The sequence below is a fragment of the Coenobita brevimanus genome, chromosome 110 (assembly GCF_032717465.1).
Source record: "Coenobita brevimanus isolate Jiangsu-jjx chromosome 110, ASM3271746v2, whole genome shotgun sequence".
Classification (NCBI taxonomy): Eukaryota; Metazoa; Arthropoda; class Malacostraca; order Decapoda; family Coenobitidae; genus Coenobita; species Coenobita brevimanus.
The window spans coordinates 29997905-30015893 of record NC_137063.1 but is presented as its reverse complement, the minus strand read 5'-3'; the positions used below and the strand labels follow the sequence as shown (position 1 = coordinate 30015893).

The window sequence follows — 17989 nt, the reverse complement described above, 5'->3', positions numbered from 1 at the left end:
CTGCATAACACCTACTACACGTATTAAATCATCCCAAAATCTATCTTTCTCTGCTTCATCCAATCTCGCCTGTGAAGCATATGCCGATATAATTGCAGCTATCTTTCTACCGAATAGAATTTTCACTACCAATATCCTATCGCTTACTCTCATAACATTCATAACATATTCCACCCATTTCTCTGCAATCATCAAACCAACATCCCCATATCCGTCTTTCCCCCCCTGCCAAAACAACTTATAGTAACAGTCCTTCCCAACAATCTTTCTGGCTGATCCACCCCTGTACTGGACTTCCTGCAAACACACCAAGTCCACCCACCTCCTATGCCTCAACAACTTCCCCCGCTCTTCCCCTCAAACTTCCCGCATTCCATGAACCCACCCTCATCCCCCTGGGTGATTTACTGTCCTCAGGCTTGCTCTGAACTTATTCTTGTGTTTCGTCATAGTCAGTATTAATAAAGGGGGATAGACATACCACAGGCCCCACTCACTGCACAGTCCCAGGTCCAGGCAATGGATCTGGGACCCCTAGCCCACCAGTTTACCAGTGGCCATGGCAGTGGCCTCGGGGCACCCTGCCAGGACAGCTGCAGGGACACCCTCCAAGTGCGCCTTGGCACTGCAACTATCCCGCCATTATACACCCACTGATAGGACAGCCTCCTGGGGCGCTACTCCCAGGTTCGGGCCCCTCTCTATTGGGCAGAAGCAGCAGCCTGGGAACCACAATGCCCTGTACCCTCTAGTACAGGTTCGAGCCCCATCTCCCCTTGGAACCATGATCTATGCCGGCGGAACCCCTGTCACTCCTCCCCCCAGAAGTCCGCCACTAAGTAGGGGGGGGGCAAAGCTTTCTGGCCGCATGCCCTTACTGGCGCCAACCCCTGTAACGCAGTGGGATACGTTGTGTGAAATGTACAGTGCATGTGGTGTAGTGCAAAAGATAGTTAAAGGAAATGTTTGGGAGAGTATACTGGTCCACTCTCCATGTTACTGTCACACTGAAAAGGTCAGCAAAAGGGGATGGTTAGATAGCTAGTGAAACAGGAGCTCAAGCTCTCCCTATCACAAGCATTCCCATCCCCCTCGGGAGTATCACCCTGTTCGGCCCATGCTACAGCCTCTTTCCTGTCTGACAAAATCTACATGCTCTCCCCAACACACCGCACATACAAAATCTCCATTATCTTGAAGCTACCTCAAATACCACTACATTGCTTATGCACCCACTTTTCACAAATACTGCACAAGATGGAGTTACCTCCAACACATTTGTGACAAACCTCAGGTGGCCACTCTCCCTTTGCTTTGACAGTATCGCCACCAGCCCTAGATATCATTACTTTTGGTTTAACCACATTTACTTTCAAACCCTTGTGCCCCATTCTGTCTCTCCCCTTCCCAAATCTTTCCTCTGCCTCTCATTCATTCTCTGCAATCAACATCAAGTCATCAGCATAAATCACCTATAGGAGTTCATTTCTGAAGTCATGGGACAGCTTGAAGCAACTTGACAAACAAGGGGCTCAAGACTGAGCCCTGATGTGTACCAACATTCACAGAAAACTCTTCACTCAATCTCCATTCACTTTCACCTGGGTGAGAGCACCCACATACACAGCCATAACCACTTTAACCAGCCACTCCTAAATCCCAAGTTTTATCATTGTCCACTTCACCACCTCCCTAGGGACACTGTTAAAGGCCTTCTCTAGATCAACAAAAACAAAGTACAATTCCCTTTTCTTCTCTGTACACTTTCCTGAAGTTGGTGGACAATAAATATGGCATAAGTGGTCCCTCTACCTGGCATAAACCCAAACTGCATCTCATCAATATCCAATCTATTCCTAATCATACCATCCAAGACTCTCTCTACTACCTTTCTTGTCTGGTCCAAAAGTTTTATGCCTCTATTATTTCCTCCTTCCAGGGCATCACCCTTGCCCTTGTACACATTTAACATCACACTCTTCGGCCAGCAATCTGGGAAAACACATTCATATATAACTGAATTTATCAAATTAGTAACTAAACCCACTCCTACATCTTCTGAGGCCTACAGTATTTCAGCAATCAACTCAGACACAACTGCTGTCTTTCCCAACCACATCCCGCCTACTGCCCTGCTCACAGTAGCAGCATAAATCAAAGGCCAAGGGCCAAACACTGGATTCACCAACTCCAAACCTTCCCAATTCCAGTCAAACTCCTCATTCAGCAACCAGTGATAATGCTCATTCCAGGTGTCTTTAATAGTCTCACTGTCCACCACTACCTTTCCTTCGTCATTCTTCACACACTGCTCACCCAGGATATCCCTGCCTTCCCTCCTCATCCGATTTGCCACCTTCAATACCATATTCTTCCTTTCAATGCTATTTAGGTTATCTAGCAAAAATCTCCTGAGGCTCAGATTTTGCCCTGTGTACCTCCTTTCTAGCTCAACACTTGGTAGCCAAGTATTCCTCTCTGTTGCAACCCCTTTTCCATTCCCGGAAAAGGCTTCTTTTCTCAGTAAACTGCAGCTTCAACACCCTCAACCCACCATCATGTTATCTTATGTCTTGGAGGGCCCCAAGCCCATCCACACACTGCATTAGTAAACTGAAGGAGACCGTTCATGAGGCCCATGTCCATCCACACACTGAATTAGTAACTCACAGGAGATTGTTCATGAGAGCTCTGTACTGTTCATTAATACTTGTCAAAAGCTCCCTGTTCAGCCGTAACTCTACTCATTTCACTACTGAAGGCATCCATTACTTTTTAGTTTTTCATCCATCATCCAATCCTACATTGCCCCATGAGGGTTGTAGGAGCCCGGGGCTAGGTAGTTGGTCCTGACATTTAAGATGAGAGTGACCAGCCTCACTCATCCCTGAGTGGCATTACATGAGCAATCAACCCTAACCACCCTTTGGATATAAACCTTCACTGGCTCAATCCGATTGCAGCGCAATAATTGCCCACTAAACCACCAGGCGCCAAAATCTGGTTATATGGTTACAACCCAGCGTAGTAAATGGTTTCCTGGTGTACAGGAAACCATTTGGCTTGTCACTCAGTGTAGAGTCGCCCACAGGCAGAAGGAAGAGGAAAGAATGAAGGAAAGAAAGACAGAAGAAGGAGTGTAAAGTCACTCGTAGGCAGAAGGACAAGGAAAGAATGAAGGAAAGAAAGACAGAAGAGGGAGTGTAAAGTCACTCGTAGGCAGAAGGACAAGGAAAGAATGAAGGAAAGAAAGACAGAAGAGGATGGAAGGAGAGGAAAGGGCAGACACCCAACAGCAGCACTACATTGAGTGCGTGGATGGTGAGCGAACCCACCTACCACAACTTACTTTTTCAACTTCCATATTTTCCTCCTAGGTGCACATATCCTCTTCTTCACCACCCACTCCTTAACCCCTTAACCGCGGGGCGTCACTTTCGTGACGCTTGGGAGCAAGGGATCATACCGCGGGGGGTCGCTTTTGTGATTCTGTGTTATTTTGAATTCACCCGGGCTTCCAAGTGGGGGCTTGTATCATCTATCAGTACTGCCAATGTCCAACACTAGTCAGCACTCCTAATCTCATCTGTACTCCCATCCATTGTTGACAATTTAGCCATTTCTCCCCGTTCTTGACCCCCCTCCCTACCCCCCCTCCATTACCCTATCCTCTCGCCTGCCCGGCCGTGCTACGCTAAGTAAATCTTCCCTGTAATTTTTCACTGATTTCATCCATTGAAATAAGCCCTATGCCCTATTCTTATACCAAATAATATATACAAGAAAGAAATAAGGTAAGTGAGAGTGCCATACACCTGGAATTGGCTAATTATCACCTGACAACACCTCACATGCACTTGTTCGCTAATTTTCGCTGTTTTTTTCCTCTTGAAATATGCTGTATAATCTATTTTCGTAATAAATATACATATAAGGAGGGAAGGGAGAAGCCTAAGTGATATTTACATTCACCTGGAACTACCTAATTTATAATGTATTGTCTAGATTTCCCGCCAATCATTTCAGTGAAATACATAGCTGTTTCAAGCTACGTTGGTAGTACTGAATATCCCCTAAGTAGGCCTCTACCCGGGCCGGCCCTCCTTTATCAGTTCTCTCTCATCTTCCGAAGAGGAGGTACGGCTCATCCTCTTGCTGACTTCAGGGTCTTTTTCACCCCCATGCAAAGGGCCCTGTGACCTTTACCCCCTACTAAACCTCGTGTGGAAAGAGGTAAAGGGCTGACAATTGATAAAAGAGTGACTACGATCTTTCTATTGAGTAAAACAGTGCAAGTGGAATTGTAAATAATGTGTAAACAGCAAGTGAAAGTAATGAATGTAAATATATGTGAACAATGGAAAATAGTTTTATAAGTTACTTCAAGTGACAGTGCATAACACAGTGTAAATAAAATAGAAATGTAAATAACGTAAATAAAATAGAGAACGTAAATAGAAATGTAAATGAGTAGTATTATAAGAATACGAGTATATACCCTAGGAGTAATGAAAGTGAAAGTTTCACTATAGCATGTCTGAATACTATGAGTTATGATAGTGAAGATGAAAGTGACATTCACTCTCAATGCTAGTATACAGGACGAGAAAGTGAATGCTACATATTTTACTGAAAGAAATTGAATCCCTACAGTGACAATAAACTAATACTACTGAAGGAAACTTATGGATAAAGACTGTAGATATATATAAGTGTTATATAGTAATAGAAATATAAAGTGTGAGGGGTTTTATGAATAATAAATGACAGAGTACCAAGAGCGAACTAGTGCCAGTGCGACAGTCAGACGCGCTCATAATTTTCATTGCTTTCACAGTGGGTTTTTTTTTGGAGTATGGATCCCAAACTACTTGAAAATCATAGAGTAGTGTTTATAGTGTTAATATCTGGCTGTGGAAATCATATTATGGATTGTCGGGAAGTGTAAAGTGGAAACTTCGTTACCCAACTTCAGAGGTCTCCGCAAGTCCTACGGTAACTGACGAAGGCTCAACAAACATTCCAGGAGAAAGCTGAAGGTATGTGCCATAAGCATATATAATTTTAATATTCTAGGACTAATAACTGATTTTTGGCAAATATTTTTTGAGAGTCTGTCGGAGCCCGAATAACCCCGCGGCACACGCAAAACATCGGTAAACATGCCCGCGGTGTAGGGGTTAAGCACCATGTCACATATCAGTAGTTTGTGTTGTTAAACACTCTCTTTGCTCTTTTTAACTTTAATATCCCTCACAAAGCTACCATCAGCCCTCCTGACCAGGATACAGCCAATCTGGCTACTAATTCCCCCCTGACTCATATGTAATCAACATTCTCTCTCTTTTTCTAAAATGCATATTGCAGACAATCATGTTCAATGCCACCTCAAATTCAAGTATTCTTTCCCCTTCCACATTCCTCATACAATAAGCACAAACCCCATGTACCTCTTCATATCCTTGAGGTGCTTCGCCTACATGACCATCCCCAGTACCACTTACCGCACATATCAAGTCATCCCAGAACCTACCTTTCTCTACATCATCCAAGGCAGCCTGTGGAGCATACACCACTATAAATGAAATCATGAGTTTACTGAAAAGCATTTCACTGCTATGGTCCTTTCATTCACTCTCATTACATTCATGAAACATTCCACCAATTTTTCCTCAACCAGCACAAACACACCTCCATATCCATCTACACTTCCCCTGCCAAAATAGCTTATATCTACAGTCCCTTCTGGCAATCATTATGGTTGATCCTCCCCTATACCTGACTTCCTGTATGCACCCAGCATCCACCCACCTCCTACTTGTAGCCTCCACTACTACCCCCACTCTACCCTTCATACTACCCACAGTCCATGATGTCACTCTGAACCCCTTGGGTGATTTAATTTCCTAAGGCTTGCTTTTATCATTGTATTTTCTTCTCATTAACTAAATGGTTTATTTATTTATTTATTTATTTACTGTCATTTTTTTTTCTGAATGGGGAACTTACAATGAGAACTTAGTACTGTTTACAATCAGTCCCTGTAACAGGGTTTCAGTTCTATTGACTGATTGTATTAAAATCTGGCAGTGCAACTGCCAGGGTCATAAGCCACCGGGGTTTTAGTTCTAAATCATCACAACTTTTTAAATACAACTTCCACTGTATTTTTGAGGAAACTGGCAAATCAGCTTAACTGGGTACAATGGAAATTAGTAGGCAATGTACTCAGTAGAAAAAAAAAAAAAAAAGACCAACAAATGATGAAACAGACACAAAAACACAGCAACTGACACTATAACACACACACACACACACACACACACACACACACACACACACACACACACACACATACATACAGGAAAGCTGTTGGAACCAAAAGCTCCTGGATCTCGTGCAAGAGTTTTTCCTAACGCAACATGTGAGGGAAACCACTAGAAAAAGAGGGCTCGATATACCTTCAATGCTAGATCTCATATTTACTAGGCAAGAAAATGATATTGACAGTTTAATATACCACCCTTCACTTGGCAAAAGCGACCATGCAGTACTAAATTGCAACTTCAGGATGGCATATGACATAGTTAACAGCAATGAAAGTTACAAAAAGAGCCTAAACTATAAAAAGGGAAATTATCATGATCTAAAGAAGTATTTCTAAGAAGTTGATTGGGAAAATAAGCTTAGAGGACAAGATTAAAATACTGTATATAAAAAATTCTGTGAATTTTATGAAATAGGAGTCCAGAAGTACATCCCACAGCACAAAGAAGCAGATAAGAAAAGAAATGGTTCAATACAGAATGTAAAAAATCAAAAGAAAGAAGAGATTTGTTGTGGAATAGATACAGAAGACACAATAGTGAAAAGGCATATAATAATTACAAACAGGCAAGAAACGATTATACAAGAATAAGGAGGGAAGCCCCAAAACAGTTTGAGGAGGATATCATAAATGAAAGTAGTGATCAACTGAAGCTATTTTACAGCTACATCAGAAGCAAAACCAAAGTAAAAGGTATAATACAATCCATTACGGACGAGGGAATCACCTATACACAAGAGAAAGATATTTGTGAAGCACTAAATGAGAATTTCCAATCAGTTTTTACAGAAGAAAAAAATTTTGAGAGGGACTATGTGGAACATGCATGCCCACACATACTACCAGATATACAAATATCAGAAAAAGTAATACAGGAAGTGTTAAGTAAATTAGACAGAGAAAAAGAATGGTCCTGATGAAATTTCATGTTGGGTGCTACGAGAATGTGCAAAGGAGTTACGTAAACCGTTATTTTCAATTTTCAAGAAATCCTTGAGTCAAGGTAAACTACCTGATATTTGGAAGAAAGCAAATATTGTCCCCTTATTCAAGAAAGGGAATAGACAAAATCCACTCAACTACCGACCAGTATCACTGACCAGTGTTGTAAGCAAGGTATTAGAAAAGCTTATAAGAAAAGCTTGGGTAAATCATCTAGAAGAACACAATATGATAACAGAAAGACAGTTTGGTTTCAGAAAAGGAAAATCATGTGTTACTAATCTGCATGATGGTATTGTGATCCCTACCCTGACGTATGGAAGCGAGGCGTGGACCTTGCAAGAGGGGAACAAGTCAAGAGTGAGAGCAGTGGAAATGAGTTACTTGAGAGGAGCATGTGGAGTGACGTGGAGGGACAGGTTGACGAATGAAGAAGTGAAGGAATGTTGTGGGGTAGATGTGGATGTGGTTGAAAAGATTAGGAGAAATACACTGAGGTGGTTTGGACATGTGGAGAGAATGGAGAATGAAAGACTGACTAAGAGGGTGTATGTAGGTGAGGTGGAGGGAGGGAGAGGGAGGGGTAGACTGAGGATGAGGTGGAGGGATGGAGTTGAGAGGTATATGAGGGAGGGGGGGGTGAGTTGGGGGGAGGGGAGTCAAATGGTGGGTGACAGAGTGACTTGGAGGCGTTTTGTCTGCGGCCACCCTTTGCGGGATTAGGGCGTCGGGCTATAGATAGATAGATAGAATAGACTAATCTGTTGAGCTACTATGACAGGGTAACAGACACAATACAGGAAAGAGAAGGATGGGTGGACAGTATCTACTTAGATTTCAAGAAAGTATTTAACACAGTACCACACCAAAGACTTTTATGGAAACTGTACCATCAAGGAGGAATTCGATGCAAACTGCTTTGTTGGATGCAAGATTTTCTTATAAAAAGAAAAATGAGAACAGTACTAAGAGGAAACTACTCATCATGGAAAGAAGTGACTAGTGGAGTACCACAGGGCTCAGTGCTGGCACCAATCATGTTTTTAGTGTATATAATTGATATAGACAGTAACACTGGAAATGAAAGCTATCTAAATATGTTTGCAGATGATGCAAAAATACAAAGGAGAATTACTATCACAGACTCTTGTAAAAAGCTACAAGAAGAATTAAATAAACTTCATGAATGGAGTAATACATGGCAAATGGAATTCAATGTGGACAAGTGTCATGTAATCAAGTTTGGTAAAAGTGGAAAAAGACCTGATTGGGATTATATGTTAGGAAATAAAACCCTACACACATCAGAATGAGAGAAGGACCTAGGTGTGATTATCAATAACAGACTATCTCCGGCTGACCACATCAGTGAGAAGATACGGAACATGTATACACTGCTTGAAAATATGAGAATAGCATTCACATACATAAATGAAGACATGCTAAGAAGGATAATAACATCATTCATCAGACCAACCCTGGAATATGCATCAGTAGTCTGGAGTCATCATCTCTAAAAACACATAGACAAGATTGAAAAAGTTCAAAGGGCCACTACAAGATGGATACCAAGCTTAAGGGATCTAAGCTACGAAGAAAGACTACATAAACTGAATCTACCAACACTACAGGACAGGAGAGAAGGAAAAGAGGTGACATGATAATGCTATATAAATGCATATCAGGGAAGGAGAAAATAGACATAAATGATTACTTAACATATTGGGAAGCATCAGCAAGAGGACACTGCAAAAAACTGCATAAGAAGAGAGGTGATAAAGATGTGAGGAAATTCAGTTTCCCAAACAGAGCAATTGATCAGTGGAATGCACTACCGAATGAAATAGTGTGTGCCAAAACAATTCACAAATTTAAGGATATGTACGATGGCTGTCAGTTGATGTGGATGTGATAGGAAGCGTTGTGAGGAACACACTGAGGTGGTTTGGCCATGTGGAGAGGATGGAGGGTGAAAGACTGACGAAGAGAGTGTATGCGAGTGAGGTGGAGGGTGGAAGAGGGAGGGGGAGACCGAGGATGAGATGGAGGGATGGGGTGGAGAGGTATATGAGAGAGGGGGGTGTGAGTTGGGAGCAGGGTAGTGAAATGGCGGGGGACAGGGCGACTTGGAGGCGATTTGTTTGTGGCCACCCCAAACGGGATTGAGGCGTCTGGCAATAGATAGATAGATAGACGATAAATATGGTTTAAGACATGGGACAGTACGAGCTTGACTTACTCCTGTAAAGATACAATTAGGTAAGAACACACACACACACACACACACATCAACTGACAGCCAGACAGATACATACCTTGATTAAAGTTGTTTCATTCCACTGTTTCATTATGAAGTGGCTGTTGAATTATCACCTACTCTTCATTTAAAGGTACGTCTGATTCATTATAAGCACCTCTGACTTCAGAAACAATCTATTTATGTATCTATTGCCAAATGCCTTTATCCCATTAGCGGTGGCCACAAACATATAGCCTCATGTCGCACTGTCCCCTGCCATTTCACTGCCCTTCCCCCAGCTAACATCCCACTCTCTCATATACCTCTTCACTCCATCCCTCCGTCTCATCCGCAGCCTTCTCCTCACTCTCCCCCATTCCACCTCAATCACATACACTCTACTCGTTAGTCGCTCGCTCTCCATCCTCTCCACATGGCCAAACCACCTCAATGTACTTCTCCTAATGCTTTCTATCACATCCACATCCACACCACAATGCTTCTTCACTTCCTCATTTATCAGTCTGTCTTTCCATGTAACTCCACATGCTTCTCTCAAACAACTCCTTTCCAATGCTCTCACTCTTGACTTGTGTCCTTCCAGCAAGGTCCAGGCTTCACTTCCATACATTAGATTTGGTTTCACAATACTGTAGTATCATGCGACAACTTTTTTACTTCTATGCTCACTTCCCTGTTTTTTATCGCTGCTTCCAATGGACCAGCAACCTTTCTTCCCTGTTGTACCCTTTCAAACACTGCATCCTCCAAACTTCCATCCTTACTCATCACACTACTCAAGTACTTAAATGCACTCACACTTTCCATTTCCTCATCGTCTAACCTCATTATACATTCAGTGACTTCATTTCTCTCAGAGACCATTACTTTACTCTTCCCTACATTCACCTTTAGATTCTATTTCGTACATACTCTCCCAAACTCGTTAACAAAGCCTTACAGTTCCCCTTCATCTTCACTTAACAATACAGTATCATCTGCAAACAACAGTACAGGAAGTTTCCAAATGCTGCCCTCTCTCATTAGGGCTGCTCCAAGATCTTTTATAACCCCATCCATATACAGATTTAACAACCATGAAGACATGACATATTCCTGTGATCAATCCAATATTCAGATGGGAAAGTTCACTCAGTTCATCTATCCATATGCAATGCAGCCTTAGCACCCTCATACATAATCTTCATGGTATTTAACAGCTCCCCATTTATTCCATATATTCTTAATATTTTCCACATTCCTAGTATATCCACTCTGTCATATGCTTTCTCCAAATCCATGATGGCTGCATACAACTTCTTTCTCCTCTCTACAGACTTTTCCACTGAAGACCTAAGAATGAATATCTGATTTACACAACCTCTTCTATTCCTAAAACTCCCTGTTCTTCTCCAATTAATTCCTCTATTTTCCTAACTCTGACAATAAGTATCCTACCATATACTTTGCCTATTACACTAAGAAGACGAACTCCCCTATGATTAACACACACCTCCTTTTTCCTTTTCCCTTTGTCGTCATCACCATCATACAGACCTCCTTTCCCACCCTAGGGCAGGGTGAGGAGTAGCAATGTCCAGACAGCCTCAATCGGTAGAGAGGTGGCCTGCAGTCCTGACGGACCCAGGTTCGAATCCCGGCTGGGGCAGGGAACAGTTTAAGGATTTGAATTTCATTAAGTCAGGCATTACTGATCTACCAGAAGACCCGCCGACATGTCGTAAAAATACCCCCGCTAATACCAATACACCAGTCCTGCATGAGACAGCCCTAGCATGTATTCAATATGGACGGTGGGTGTTAGCACCGAAGTGGTGACATGTAGAGGTGTATGGTATGTAGGAGGGCTGCTGGGCCTTGATAGCAGGCTGTGAAGCCTATGCCCAGAGTCGGACAAAAAAAAAAAAAAAAAAAAAAAAAAAAAAAAAGGGCCAAAGTTTGCCCAGTCCAATGAACCATGCTTCCAATCACTCATCATTCAAGCCCACGGAATCCTGGCTCTATATGATATGCCAAAAACATTCACCACATTCTGTAGCTTCACATAAACGTATCCAACAGAGTCAATCCGGACACTGTCATGTTAGAATGGGGTGCCAAATTGCTCATCATGCACTTCTCACAACATCCAGCTCACTCGATCTCTTGTCAGTCCCCTGGCCTCACCGACTTCCATACCTCTCTTCCTCACACACTCATCTAATATATCCCTCCACCTGTGTGTGTGTGTGTGTGTGTGTGTATTTACCTATTTGTAGTATACAGGAATTGAGCAACGCTCGTGTTGTCCTGTCTCCATATCCACATTTATCAAGTCTACCTTTACACACATGAATGTTTTTCTCATGCACCACCTTTTTGTCTAAGTCGTTCCAAATATTTAAGTATTTACCTAATATACCTAATTGTGATATACACGGAATGTACTATGCTCGTGGGTTTCCGTCGCTGTTTCTCAATAAGTCAAATTTAGCTTTAAACTCGTTTAAGTGTGTGTGTGTGTGTGTGTGTGTGTGTGTGTGTGTGTGTGTGTGTGTGTGTGTGTGTGTGTGTGTGTGTGTGTGTGTGTGTGTCCGACTCTGTGCACAGATTCCACAGCCTGCTCTCAAGACCCAGTAGTCCTCCTACATACCATACTCCTCTCTATATGTCATCACTTCAGCACTAACACCCACCATCCACAATGAATACATGCTAGGGCTGTCTCATGCAGGACTGGTGTACTGGTATTAGCGGGGGTATTTTTACGACATGTTGGTGGATCTTCTGGTAGATTAGTAAAGTCTGATTTAATGAAAATCAAATACCTTTTTCACCACTCTATTGTTATTCATTCTCTCCACATGACCATACTATCTCCATACACTCTCTTCGATTCTGGTGTCCACAGACTTCCTCACTCCACATCTTTCACAAATCACATTATCTCCTATCCATTTTCTGTATTTCACATGCATTCCTCAAGAGTCCCATCTCCACTGCTCTTACTCTTGACTTTTCATTTTCATGCCATATCATAGTCTCACATCCATATTTTACACTTGGCACTAACACTCCTTCACGTAAGCCTCATGCAGCTCCAACACTCAAGCCTTTGTTTCTTATCAGTGCCTCCATAGCACCAGCTACTTTCCTTCCTTGTGTCACTCTACTTTCCACTTCTTTGGCACATTTTCCTCTCTTTTCTACCACTGTACTCAGGTATTTGAACTCTCTCACCAATTCCAGTTTCTCTCCATTCACTGTAACATCACACTGGAAGTCACCTTCTCTCTCAATTATCATAACTTTACTCTTTTCTACATTTACTCTCAAGGCACGATGCTCACAGACATCAGCAAAACTCTGCGCTAATCTACCAACTTCTTGTTCGGTATTTGCAAGTAGTACTGCATCATCAGCATACAACAAATCTGAGATATTCCATCCATTCCCATTCATTACCAATCCCATACCTCTCTCAATTACTTGTGTTTTTACTTCTCTCATCACCCCATCCATATATATACTGAACAACCATGGGGATATCACACAACCTTGTCACATGCCCACACTAATCATGAACCATTCACTTACATGCCCACTTACCCTTACACATGCTTCATTTCTATCATAAAAACTCCTGATGGCACCTAGTAGCTTACCATCTACACCAAACATGAACAAAACCTTCCACAATCCTTCTCTGTCTACTTGGTCATACATTTTTTCCAAATCCATGAATACCATAAACACCTGATAGTCCTTCCCACAAGCCTTCAACACTATCTGTCTTACTACAAATAATTGATCCACACATTCTCTGCCACTCTTAAAACCACCCTGTTCATCACTCGCTAGGACTACTGATATCTCTCTTACTTTCTCTATAATAATTCTTCCATATACCTTCCCTGCCACACTCAATAAACTTATGCTATGATAATTCTTGCACTCACTTTGCTCACCTTTATCTTCATACAGAGATACAATCACAGCCTTTTTCCACTCTACTGGCACAGTTTCACTTATCCATGCCTTGCCCTTCCTTTGTACGGGGAAATAATTATACCTGACTTCCAATCCTGTGTAACTCTACCTTCCTCCCAGACCAAACTGCACATCTTCCATATCCATTCTACTATTATCTCTCCCCCATGCTTCAGCATTTCATCACACACTCCAATTCCTGGGGGGCTTTACCCTTTTGACTTTATTCATTGCTTCCATTACTTCCACCCTATAGATTAGATTTTCTCTCTTCTCACCTCCCTCCTTCTCCCAGCCACTCCCCCAGCAACTTGTACTTGCATTACGTTCATCCTCTATGTTTAACAGTTCCTTAAAGCATTCTCTCCATTTGCTCATTTTTTCTCCCTTCTGCACTATTAATCTACCATTTTTACCTTTCACTCCCCTACTAACTTCTTTAGTATCCTGTCTAACTTTCTTTACCTCCTTTCAGAACATTTTCTTACAATCTCTCCACTTTACACTCAAATTTCTTCCAAACTCCTCATCCACTCTCTACTTACTCTTACTACCCTTTTCACCTCCCTCTTCCTTTCTACATACTGTATAACTCTCTCTTCCGTCTCTCAACTTCCTCCATGACTCTGCTTCCCATCCACTCATTATATGCTTTCTTTTTTCATGCCACAGTCTGTCTCACCTTTTCGTTCCACCATGCTGTTCCTTGCACTGCCTTTCGTCTTCTCTTCACCCCACACACCACCTCACATACTGCACAGATTTCTACTGTGAATATCTAGCACACACCTTCCTCCTACCCCATCTGCTCCAAATCACATTTACCCATCACCCCACCACTTCTCGCTTATATTCTCCCCTTCTTCCATCCTCACGCAACCTTTCTACCCTCCTTGTATGGACTGCCTCCTCCTGTCCTTCCTTCCTAATCTTCCATTGCATTTGTATCTTGACTTTCACCACCACCATGTGGTGGTCAGAAAGTCCACTCACCCAACCACTGCATGCTCTTGCATCCATTACATATCTTCTCATTCTGTCATCCATGCACATAATCAATCATTGCCTTCTGTTCATTCAGTTCACCACCCACCCTTCTCAACACTTGCCACGTATACCTGTGGATCATTTTGTGCCTAAAGAGGGTACTGGCTATCACCAACCCCCTCCCCACACAAATGTCCACCAGAGCAATGCCACTCTCATCCACTTCTGCAGGCACATCCCACTTACCGACTATTCCATCCACCTATTATTCCTTATTTTTCCATTCACATCTCCAATTCAAAACACTCTCTCATTCCTCTCAAACTTTTCCATGCAAGCTTCCACATTTGCCCAGAACTCCTCTTTCATTCTGCTTGCACAATCTTATGTTGGTGCATACACACACATAATCACCCATGTTTGTATTCCTACTTTAAATCTTACCCACACAATCCTTGAACCAACTGATCCATACTCTCTTATATTCTCCCTTCCATCTCTTGCACACACCAATACATACACCCTGTTTTGCCCTCTCATTCTTACCTACATCCACGCATATACCCCATCCATACTCCCACTCTCTCACCTCTCCATTTAATCTGTCAATCCACATATGTCCACTTTTGCACCCTTAAGCACCTAGACAATCTCTCTCTATTTTACCTCATCAATTGCACCCTTTACATTCCACGCTGCAATGTGTACCACGTCCTTTGTTTGGTCCTTCGTCATCATCTGTTGGTCTGTCCTGGTCCGAGGCATTCTGTCTGTATTTTTAGTTTCAATAAAACCTCGATATAACAGACTTCAGTAAACCAGAATTCGCTTTTATTGGAATCATGGAGCTATGGACTAAATACTTATATATCGGATAAAGGCCAATAAAACCAGAAGCAGTCCGGACTGCCTGACCACTTCAGCTATGTTCACCACAATAAGGTAAATAAAAGTCATGTCTATCAGTGTACAGTACAGTACAGTAAGACCTCACTATAACGGACTAATTGGGGCCCAAGCCATTCCAAAAAATGCAAAATTCCGATAAAAGCGACCTCCGGACTTCCCCCTGCTAACCCGGACTTTTTCCAATATATCAGACATTAGTCCGGATCACATCAACGATTTTTAAACTGTTTTGACTCCCATTGTGGTACTGTACTGTGTTATAATTTCACTACAATAATCAAATGGTATAATATAAATAATAATACTGTACTGTACACTGATAAGCATGTCTTTTATTTATCTTACTGTGGTGAACATGGCTGAAGTGGTCAGGCAGTCCTGACTGCTTCTGGCTGTACTGAACTCTTTCCAATATATAGGAATTTAGTCCGGTAGCTCCTCGAGTCCGACGAAAGCGAATTCCGGTCTACTGAAGTCTGTTATATCAAGGTTTTACTGTATTTTTATATATATTATATCATTTGATAATTGCAGTGAATGTATAATATGGTACAGTACTGCAATGGTAGTGAAAACAGTTTAAAAACCGTTGGTGCAATCTGGAATAATGTCTGATATAAAGGAAAATGTCCAGGTTAGCAGGGGTAAGTCCGGATGTCGCTTTTATCGGAATTTCACTTTTTCAGAATGCCCTGGGACCCAGTTAGTCCGTTATGGTGAGGTTTTACTGTATTTGTTTTCCAGAGAGGGGAACTAACCCTCCACCAACCCACTTGTTGACATGTAGGGAAAATGCATTGGTTGGTTAAAGTTACCACCCAGCATTTTAAATGACTTCCTGGTTTACAGGAAGGCACTTGGCTTGTCACTCAGTGTAGAGTTAACCTGAAACAGAGTATCGCTACACTGAGTGAGTGGATGATGGGCACCCCCACCGACCACCAAAGAAACTTTGTACTTTTAAAACCTAAATCATGTAACAGAAGCATGTCTAACTAAGCTGTTTAACTTAACCCGTCACGTCCCGACCACTTTCGCGCCTCCGACATCCCCCAGTCCTGACCATTTTTGGATTTTTTTTTTTTTTGGCTAAAACCTTCGCTTTTGGTGAGAAACAACGAAAATTCATAGAGAAATCGCTCACCTGTGGTTTAAAATACTTGATAGAGGTAGGAGTACCTCCTTACCTTACAGAGTTTTCTATCAGGCTGGCTGCAAAGAAAACAAGTTCACTGGGAGGATAACTATTCCACACCACTACTAAATGGTATTTATGTATTTATTTGGTACGAATCTATATGTAGTATGAGAGCATATTGGTTTTCAAACAGTAATATAGGCATTATAAGCATTGTTTCACTCACTAACTCATCACCATTCCTGACCTTCTTTTGTCACATTACCTGATCATCATTTCTGACTGTTTCTTCCTCTAATGCTATGTAAACTTTGTCCTCCACATTGTCATCGATTGGGGAATCACTGTGGCCCTGAATGTCTTTATTGGCCAGGTCACTGGTAACAGGTGAATTGCCAAGACAATGGTGTGTGGTGGTGGTGGTGGGGGGTTATGCAGTGTAAGGCATTGTCCCTGCTTGGCATCTTGTAGAGGAATAGAGGAAGGTGTCCCGTGTATACGTACGCGTGAAAATTCACGCATGAAAATTGAAAATTGTGCAAATTAGGGACCTTGCAATTGCAAAATGTACCAGTACGTCGACGGGACTGGCAAATCCAAAATGTTGCAACGTACCCATACGTCGACGGGACGTCTCGGGTTAAGTAGCATTTTGCCTGCACACATTACTGACTTTTAACTCCTTACATTTGGTGACATATTTCTTGGTTTATTCCTGATTCCTATAAACAATGTACTAATCTTAGGAAGGATCTCTAGTAGCAAATGGTTCATGAAGTTTGTATCTACTTCAATTCTCCTAACCTGCAAAAAGTTGCCAATACGGGGGGGGGGAGTCACCAGATTCAAGGGACTGTGCAAGGATTGACTGTAAACAGACTGATAAATACCCAGATCACCAAACTCAGCTGAAGCGCATACAGGACACTATATGATGAAGACATCCCAACTGAACGTTAAACAGAGAAACTGAACAACAAATAAGCAGGCAATTGTCATTTGAAGCCAGGGATGTCATTCCGGAATACCACAATTTTTTCCAAACAACTGATGTTGTGTCCTTCGTTAATCACCTTTATAGGTAGCAGTGGTACTTTAACGGGGATTACTGTAATTACTAGCCATAAGCTTAAAACCTTCAATCCTGCGACAACACCATTCTTTAGTTTATTCTTGCTACCTATAGACTACCGTATTCAATTTAGAAGAAACATTTCAAACTGAAGGAGTTTGATGCAGCCCTTATTAACCTTTTCACAACTAAAGGTCCTTCCCAACTTGGTAAAATCATTTGGTGGTAGCCTAAGTCAAAAAATATGTCCTTGGATTAAAGCAATAAACAACACGATAAGATACTGAAAAGGAAACTTACAGAGAGAGTTTGCTACAGCCAGTTCTTGTTATATGGGATGAGTTCTAAAACATGACAACTTTCTAAATACAGTACAATTCTCAC

General features: G+C 42.0%; 1 protein-coding gene across 1 annotated transcript in view; it reads right to left on the bottom strand.

Annotated features, from left to right (window-relative positions):
- sti (citron rho-interacting kinase sticky) overlaps positions 1-17989 on the bottom strand; it is a 421549-nt gene that overhangs the window by 145321 nt on the left and 258239 nt on the right. The gene's annotated exons all lie outside the window — the stretch shown is intronic.